The sequence below is a fragment of the Nilaparvata lugens genome, chromosome 10 (genome assembly GCF_014356525.2).
Source record: "Nilaparvata lugens isolate BPH chromosome 10, ASM1435652v1, whole genome shotgun sequence".
Classification (NCBI taxonomy): Eukaryota; Metazoa; Arthropoda; class Insecta; order Hemiptera; family Delphacidae; genus Nilaparvata; species Nilaparvata lugens.
In genome coordinates, this window is record NC_052513.1 from 37024396 (window position 1) to 37034967 (window position 10572).

Consider the following 10572-nt stretch of genomic DNA (forward strand, 5'->3'; position numbering starts at 1 on the left):
ATTCATACAAACCATCCTTTTGAATTTGAATGTTCCAAATACCATAATAATATATAACACTCAGTTATTTTTGAAATAGAGAATACTCACTTATTAGAGAAATTTTTAAACACGAACCGAAAAACATTATGTTAATGATCACACCTGTTTCAATTATTGACCGAGCGAAGTGAGGTCTAAGATTCAAGTCGACGGTTTTGCATTTCTCTTTATGTTTATATTTATGTTCCGCATTTACAGTGAAAAGCAGCAATAGATTTTCATGAAATTTGACAGGTATGTTACTCTTTAAATTGCGCGTCGACGTATGTACAAGGTTTTTTGAAATTTTGCATTTCAAGGATAATATAAGAGGAAAAGGAGCCGGAGCCTCCTTCATACGCCAATATTAGAGTTAAAATCAGACAGTGCTGGTTGCACAAAAGCCGGTTGAATTTCAATCGTGATTAATTCAAGGAGAACCAATCGGAGAAGCCGTCTTATCAAAAAGGTCTTCTCTGATTGGTTCTGGTGAAATTAATCACGGTTAAAATTTAATCGGCTTTTGTGCAACCGGGTCTCAGACTATAGAACTATTCATCATAAATCAGCTGAGTGGATTATTAATTGCATGCAATGACGCATGCAATTAATATCCCAATGTAATTTGGTAAAAAATCAGCTGTCGTGTGGACTATTAATTGCAAGCGATGAGGCATGAAATATTGATAACTCAAAGTAGCATACTATTTTCTCCTGACTTTTCTCTGCTTTCAACTCGGTAAAATTTTAATGAATGTAGCATAGCTGTTTACATAAAATATCAGCATTATCGATATAACAACCCAAACAGCCATTAGTCGTTTATACACCGATATCTTGCCGACACGACAGGACAGGACAGAATTTACTCTGATGGACTATTAGAGGAGACTATGGTTTATACTGCGCGAGGTCTACTGTTCAAAGAGCTACTAGTGATAGTATATAAGTACATTTAATATACTCGTATTTGGATTATTACTATTTGTATTATTTCTTCAGAATGATTCAATATCAATATTGCATGAAAAGTGGATCGATTTCAATAATCTCAATGTAAGTCGAATAGCATGAGATTACAGTATACAAGTGAAGAGATGGCTACTCACAATTTTGACGAATTCTCAATTATAATATGTAGCTTCTTTCTGATCTTGTTTTTTACTCTCATTCTGAAATAAAATAATGGAAAACACACCAAAAAAGCTCCTTAGTATCAACTCTCAACGCAACGATTGCACAGATTTGGATATTAATGAGTTTTTGCTATTCGAAAAAATACACAACTGCCCAATACCAGAGAGTATATAGAATGTGTAGAGTATAGAGATAAAACACTTCACCCACATGAGCTACGCTTTAACAAATTAATAAAAACAATATAAAAATCTTGATTTCAACTTGAAAATGACCTAAGTTAGATAAAAATCTTGAAGTACCCTTTATTAAAAAAAAGACTTTAAAATAGTTCCACAACTAGTTTCGACTCTAACTTAGGTCATTTTCAAGTTGAAATCAAGATTTTTATATTGTTTTATATCAATTCATTCACATTGGCTACGTTTTAACAAATTAATAAAAACAATATAAAAATCTTAATAATGACCTAAGTTAGGGTCGAAACTAGTTGTTGAACTATTTTAAAGTTTTTTTTTAATAAAGGGTAATTCAAGATTTTTATATATTTTTTGTTAATTAGTATAGAGATGTATGAGTATGGGTATAAGGCCCATATTCATAGCCTTTTGCTATATGGAATCCAGCTGTGGGGCAATGGCTCAACTACTGACATCTTGTTTAAATGTCAAAAGAAAGCAGTGAGAATAATTTGCCACAAGGCTCCTCGTACTCCATGCAAATAATTATTTATTGAACTCGGACTATTAACACTGCCATCTTTAAATGTATTGTCATGCTTGATTTCAGTGAAGAAAACTGAAAATGAATATGATGTTAACTCTAGTATACACCTACATAACACTAGAAATAGGAATAATATAAGAGTCGAGTTTTGCCAGTCTACAAGTTCTCAAAAAAACTGGCAATACATGTCAATAAAACTTTATAGCTCTTTGCTTGAAAATATCAAAAGAATGAGCTTTAATAGTTACTGTAAATATTTTAAAAAAAGTACTGGTCAATGAATGTTTATAAATAAAGTTAAAGATTTCTTTGTAATAGATTTTTAAACTGATGTTTCTGTGTTATTAATGATGTTGTAACATTTTAATGTTGTGTGACAATAAATGATTTGATATGATTTGATGAGATGTATGTATGGAATATTAGTACAGAGCTACAGAGACCGTATTCATTGTATTCTCTCTGCCCAAAAAAGGAATAGAGTTCCAAAAAAGCGTTTCAAGTCTCAATTATTCCCAAAGCTGGCATAGTTTCACATATTATCAAGGCTTCATTACAAAAAAACCATTTTCATAAGATGATAATATGGAATAGATCATAGAAAAACTCCCAATCTTATCGCCAATATAATTTTTCTGCCCAAAACAGGAATAGAGTTTCAAAAAAGCGTTTCAAGTCTCAATTATTCCCAAAGCTGACATAGTTTCAGATATTATCAAGGCTTCGTTATAAGAAAACCTATTTTATAAGATGGTAATATGGGATAGATCACAGAAAAACTCCCAATCTTATCGCCAGTATAGTTTTTGCCATTGTTAACCTTTTTTAACTGCTCTATGGAAATTTCCAACCAAAAAATGTACTATACACACACAGAGAGAGAGAGAGAGAGAGAGAGAGAGAGAGAGGAGAGAGAGAGAGAGAGAGAGAGAGAGAGATTGATTGATTGATAGATTGAGTACTTTATCTATGTAGATTACAATATATACTGGCTTATACACTTATATACAATAGCTTACAATACAGCAAAATTATAGATGAATTTACATAATATAAACTGAAAAAATAATTATTGAAGAGAGAGAGAGAGAGAGAGAGAGAGAGAGAGTGAGAGAGAGAGAGAGAGAGAGAGAGAGAGAGAGAGAGAGAGAGAGTGAGACTGTATAGAGAGACTTTCAAGCTGTCAGCATTGGTTAAATGGGAAGCATTGATGTAATTCATAAGGAATACTGACAGTTTAAAGTGAATCTAACTATAGAGCATAATCCTCAATATTATTGCAGCATTATATAGGTTACAGTCAGTGATAAGTATATACAGATATAGTGATGATAAGTTAGGTAACTCTTCAGTGCTGGCTTTTTTAGCAGAGTGTGGCAAATGAATGCAAACTGTGTGACCTTGACAGTTACGTCACGTGACCTTCAACAGCTGTTTATCAGACAGACGCTAAGCACTCTTCAAATAATACGTCGACACACGAAATAATGACAGATTGCTGCTTATCGATATTCACGTTGAAATAATGGCAGAGTTTTAAATACTCTTTCAAAAACTTTTGAAAGACGTTTGCAAGTGGAAATAGTTGAATTTCTGGTATTTTCGATGTGGAAAAGTATTGTATATTGTAAATAGTAATGACAAACAAAAATTAGAATACTACAGCAAATTGATAATCAGTTTTTCGTTGGAATATTGTAGATGTGACAAAACTTCACTCAATAAAGCTTGTTAATAGTTGAGTTTTTTTTATAGTTTCAATGTTGAAGATTAGGCTATTGTAGTTTGGAATGCTTTTTCCAACTGTGTTGGTTATATTAAACAGAGAATTGCACATAATTAATAAGAAGACTAAGAAATTGTCAAAAACTACAGATTTTATTGATAGTTAGAAAGACCGGTTTCGGTTGTTACACCATTGTCAATCTCTGGTAAACTTGACAATGGTGTAACAACCGAGACCGGTGTCGTATGCGGAGATCGCCCACTATGTACAGAACGCCCATGAATGACGTCACGCGTAAATGACGTCACACCTATCCTATCGTAACTATGACGTCATTGAGGGGTATTTCTCTCCCCACAACTCCGCTCCCTCCGCTTGCTCGATACCCTTTTTCTCTCTCGACACCATGCTCAAACCTCACTCTCACTCATTCTCTCTCATAGAAGACTTTGCTCTGTCAAAGTTTCTTCCTCTCAATCATATACATTCTCTCTTTCTCACACACGTGCTCCCCTCCCACCGCTCGCTCAGTACAATCGTTCTCTCTCGACATTCACTCTCACTCGTTCTCTCTCATAGAACACCATACACAATAGTATATTATAAGGAAAAAATAATAATTCCGCGCGCGCGCGCGCGTACCTGATGCTCTGTCAATGTATCTTTCAATCAATCCTATACATTCCTTCTTTCTCACACAAGCACACACGTCTATACAGTACTTCTCTCTCACACTCTTGTTCCCTACTCTCCCTTACTATTCACTTGACATAAATAAATAATTTTTTTTATAGAACAACTTTCATTATAGAACAAGAGCTTATTTATTATGTGTTCCAACGCTGGTGAACAGTGAGTAAATACTGATTATACAGATATAATCGATTATATCTGGCTAATTAGGAATGTTATTGAATAATGACTATCATGTCGTTATTACATCTATATTGATAAACTGTATTGGAAATTGGAATTTCAGTACCTACATAAATCAAATTCTTTTTATTCTTCTCTCTACAAATCTACGCTTTGCGATTCTTCTAGAATAATAATTAAACAATATTATTTTTTATTATTATTATACTATTTAATAATAAGTAAACAATATTATAAGCTACAACAGTTATTTTATTTACTCACTGTTCACCAGCGTTGGAATACATAATAAATATAATCCAAAATAATCTAAAATGATAGAATCTAAATTTTTGTCTTCGAATGGATTTCAGTTTTTTTGTGCCATATACAGAAGCCCAGTTTATTATCACCAATAAACCTTGAATAATTATGCTGCTTGAACTAGACTCATAGAATAATTATAATCATAATATAAATAATACCAGCAGTTAAACCATACTCCGCAAGGGTATTTTTAAAGCACTGAATAGTGGTTCAGATTGAATTTAGGTTTTGATATTGAACATATTCAATTGTAAATATTGACAATCAATAATAAAACGATTCGATTGGCTCTTTCATCCTCTTTGTATCACAGAATAAATAAATTTGTTTTTATTACTCATTAATTAACAAACATGATGTAGGTAGCATAAAATAATCTTCCTCAGTAAATCAAGAATCATCGTACAAAATTTCAAGTGAATCAGTTGAGTAGTTCTCACGCGAATGCCTCATTCGCGAATTTCCCATCCCATATGTGTGTAAGCCAATTCTATACTTTATAATATTATAGAATTACTATTACTATATCTTTCTTAATGAATTAATTTCTACTGGATGTTATGATATTTTTTAACTAGAAATAAATTCATTCCTTTATTTATCGTCTATTTTCTGTTTATCAATGTTCTATATGCATTTTTAAACATCATTCTAGAATGATATTATCATGCTTTATATTGAATATATTGATGCTACAAAATAACACCAAAGGTACAGGCTTCCTTACGCTCTGTGAACTTGTAGTGCACAGGTGTCGAAATATTTTAGAAAAATTGAAAAGAAACTTCACGTTATCAGAATATGTTGTGAAGCTTTAACTTTGTACAAGCATAGTCTTTTCAATAAAACGCATTCAAAAATGCGTCCAAAATTTGGAAAAATGTTATTATAAACTATGAATTTTGTATAGCACAGTTTTCACGGGATTCTGATTGTATTAACTTTACAAGATCTTCAATTTGAAAAATTTATTTGGTAAAAACTGAGCTTGTAGAAAATTCATTAGAGATCAATACATATTTTCAGTATATTATGAACAAACTATCACCAGGATTCCAATGCATCTGGATTATGTAGGGGAATTCCCATCAAAATATTTTCTCCCATATTGTAGTTGAAAATGGTTATTCCTGAAAACTGATCATTCATTATGTTCAGTGATTGTCACTATTTCTACGTTTTCTAAGCTTTTTTCGAAAATCAATGAGCAGAACATTTTGAAATTTAGTAGTACTGTGTATAGGTTCACTGAGGACTAGACAGTTTTGGGAAACAGATAATCAAACTATTATTATGAATAACCACCATTATGAAAATGGTAATAAGAACAAATAAAACGTTTACCACTGTACTCATCACAATAATCTAATATCATGATTAATCCACATTAAGCTCCTTTTTCAATGCACCAGCCATTTTAATTCGTACCCAAAACCACTAACCGTACACACTGGTTTATTACAACTGAATATCTATACTTGGCTGTGAATCAATAATATCAATTATAATATTTTAGTTTGCAGTACAAATTATTCAGGGCTCAAATCGCCAGAAAAATCGTATATTAAAAAAAGTCTCCAGAACAGTCGTCCTGTACGATATTATCCACGCCTAAGCTTCTGAGCTTTCAGTCTTTGTAACATAAAAATAAAATTTTTTTATTGAAAAAATAAAACAATATAAATTCAAGTTTCTGTGAAATAATTGCAACAGTTGAAAACGATTCAATTCTATTTTTTCTTTTTCTTTACTCTTATTGTCAGTTGAGGGTTGAAGACATAGCCAGGATTTATGTATTGCTGTGGGAGGGGCCAGAAGTGAAATATTAAATATTCAATAATTAGGCTAATGATTACCTACATAGGTTGGTATTCACCAAATACAATTTATATCAAAAACACAGTCACGTAAGAACAATATGGACCTTATTTGTGAATCATATTTTATAATTCATGGCTATATTATATTAAGGTGAGCTACATCATACATATATCAGTTAATCTCAGGTATGCAGCATAAGTTATTCTTGACAGGGGAACATTCAAGAGTGAGAACTGTTCATTGTGAAGGTGCGTACAGGCTTATGCGCCACGAACACGCGTATTTCTCTTTTCATCAGCTAATATTATGCCTATTATATCTGTATTTTACTGTTTCTGTACAAATGCAGAAGATATAGAGCTGATGAAAAGCGAAATACGCGTGTTTGTGGCGCGTAAGTCTGTACGCACCTATAGAAAGAGGGGTTGTAGATTTCTGAAACCTGGTTAAAGTTATACACTTATCAATTTATAAACTTTATAAAAACACAAGATTTGAAACCTAACTTCTAGGCTGGTCACATATTGCGACGACACGCGACGTGACATGATGTAACCCCAGTCTGCTATAGGCCCTATGAGTTAACATCATAAAATTATAATGTTCATTTTTTATAATGAAGCTTTGTCTCATATTTGATTTATAATGAACCTCTGTCTCATTGTGAAAATTACAATATTATGATCATAAAAATAATATTATCTCATCTAGCAGACTCGTGTCCCGCCGCGTCGCGTATCAATATGGGACTAGCCATATTGGCAATTGCAATCCAATATGTTTGGAGAATCCATTAATTTTTCTACAAATACAATTTATTACACTATGCTCACATTATGGCATCATGATATATTTGGAAGTATTGAAAAAAGAAATATTGCTTGTTTAAAGAAAGAGGTATGACACACAAAAAGAGTCGGCTCGCTTCACTCGCCTCCATTTACATTCCACATTCTCCCTTCAAATATTTAATATATTATAGAGACTTTCAAGTTCAACGCAATTACTGCTCAATTACATCAAAGTACCTTAGAGTTGCAAATATCTTTGTCTATTCTAATGAAGATTATTAAAAATATTAATTCCCATAGTACGTTATACGAAAACGTAACATATACATTATATGATACTTTAAAAGGATTTGTGTATTTCAGTCTAGTACTTTGAAATTTGACATAGAAATAAATGATAAGTAGAGAAGTAGTTTCAAAACATTAATTCCATCCAACTTCTTTGAGTTCCAATGTACTTGAAAAATCTAGAAAAATGCAATGAAACACTGGGGAAAAAACCTTCAATACAGCACTTAAGCTGAACCCGTGTATCGATTTTAAACTTTTTCAAGTTCAGTAGTTACTGAAAAACTAGGAAAAGCTCATTCCAAATGCTTAGGAAATAGGCGTATCATCAGGCTAAGGAAACACAGAAGAAGGCTGGAAAACCGCTGAAACCCTTATTTTCGGGCGTAGGCCTATCTCTAATGAAATTTCGAATCCTTTCAAAGACAAAGTTGATCTGCCCTAACTGTACTTCTATATTAATTTTAAACATCTGTATCCTCGAAAACGCTGATAAAACGCAAAATCTGCTCAACATTTTTGAAAGATTCAAAACATCTTTATTTTTCGAAATTTATTGAAAATATGAATTTCGGGAGGTGGGTCCAGACCAAGACCCCCTTGCAACGTCCTTGCGAAGGGGGAAATGGAGTGTGACAAAGTTGTAGAAGAATTTGAGGATGCTTATCACATTTTAATGACTATCTTTATTTTAACGATATTTATAATAAATTGATTACTTTCAACTCGGTTTTCATTATCTCGGATAAGTTACGCAAAACTTATATTCATTCAACTTTTTAAAGACTGTCGATTCTCTGATCACTCCTCAGTTACTCTAACACCTGCCATTTTGTTATTTTAACTTACAATTTGTTTTCTAATAGGAATAGGAACTTTGCACAATGATTTGTGACTAGATAGAGCTACAAAAGAATAAATTATGACAATTTTTCGAATTCATAAAACACAATGGCGGTCGTTTAAATTTTATTTATTCTGACCGACCTACAGCTGAATAACGTGTGCAGGAGGTTGATAGACTAGTTAGAGAATAAAAAAATTCCCAGATCTACAAGTTTATTGCAGCTAAGGTTTATTGCATTTCGACAACACAATCACAATATTGTTTGGAATAATTCATCTTTGCCAAACATCGCCTATTATTTTTTTTAAATACACCGCCTAATATTCAAATTTATTCCAAGTTTCAATCGATACCTATCGTACAGTATATGACAATGATAAATGATATGCACAAGAAAGTATACTGAACTTGAATTAAAACGTTGAATACTACAAACTGTTACTACATTCTATAATAAACATTCTCCAACAGCCTTATGACAGTTCCTCATATAATATTTTATTCTAATTCAAATTACTAGAATATTATTGAATTATACGGAATACGAATTGATTTGTACAAGAAGTATTCATCCAGTTAGGTGTATACTCAATGACAAAAATATACAAGAGTATACAGAATGAATGATAATTACTCAAGAACTGTATCATATAAGATTATATCATATAAGATATAATAATCTTTCATGTATCATATCAGATACCTGATTGTGTTAATAGGTATGAAGAAACTCGTCAAAAATATGAAATATGATCACAAGCTCAGAAAAGCTAAAATATAATTTAATAATCTTTTTTTTAACATAAATGAAATGAGAACTCAAAAATTAGTTAAATGTCCAGGTCGGAAAGTTGGTTATTATTCAATTTTGATTATAAACTAACAACAAATTGGAGAAGTTCTTATGACTTTGTTAGTTTTGAAAGATTGATTTGAAACTTCATGGGTGTGTTAATAGTATGAAGGGAATCGTTCATGATTTTTTGTAGAATTTTCCTACGTCCCATCCTCACTCCTAAACCGAAAACATATTATGGTAGTTCTGATGGTATATGAGAGAGGATTCAAAAGTCGCGCTTCTGAGTAGACCAATAGTGTTGTTCCGCGGGCGATTTAATCCAATCCTGTTCCTTGCCGCGAAGCAAAGAGGAAGCTCAGAATAGCGCGACTTTTGAATTTTCTCGCATGTAGCATCAGAACTACCATGTTTTTTTGGTTTGGGACGGAGAAGGGAACGTAGGGAAATTCTACAAAAAATCATGAACGTTTCCCTTCATACAATTAACACACCCATGGAGTTTCAAATCAATCTATTCAAAACTAACATAGTTATAAGAATTTCACCAATTTTATGTTAGATCATAATCAGAATTGAATAATATCCAACCTTCTGACCTGGACATTAAACTGATTTTCAAGTTTTCATTTTATTTTTCTTAAAAAATGATTATTCAATGATATTTTAGCTTTTCAGAACTTGGTACTGTATCATATTTTTGACGAGTTTCTTCATACCTTCATACCTAGTTTCACATTTTTTTGAAAAACACCTTCCCTGAAGGGGCGGCAAGTGACCTGGTTACCTACAACCCTTCCACCCCGCTGACGGCGTGATTATTGAGCCCAAAATTGAAAGTGGTATCACATGATAGCTGAAGTTTTGTTCCATCGATTTCTATTAAATTTTTCTGGAATACCCTTTCCCTGGGGGCGGCAGACCTGGTTACCTACAACCCTTCCCCACCGATCTGGTGTTATGCGCAAAAAAGCTCTCAGTTTGGTCGTGCTAGTGGGGGTATGTTACTAGGTATTAATAAAACCTCAGATTTCAGAGATAAGTTGAATTTTAAAAATATTGATAATATATGAAAGCGATTGTTATAAAATTAGATAATTCTGTTTTCCTAAATGTATTGCCTGTATATCAACTGTAATAACTGGGAAAGAGATTTTCAAGAGATGAACAATGTATTGCTGCAAAACTCAGATGAGGGATTTCTAGTGATAGGAGATAAAAACGTTCGAATCGGTAA

At 32.4% G+C, this 10572-nt stretch overlaps 1 long non-coding RNA gene across 1 annotated transcript; it reads right to left on the reverse strand.

Moving 5' to 3' along the window:
- Window positions 1-8957: 8957 nt before the first annotated feature.
- Window positions 8958-10572, reverse strand: LOC120353368. Its single transcript, XR_005572315.1, has 2 exons — window positions 10267-10572; window positions 8958-10122 (listed from the first exon to the last, which is right to left on the reverse strand). It is a non-coding gene; the product is annotated as an uncharacterized LOC120353368 (long non-coding RNA).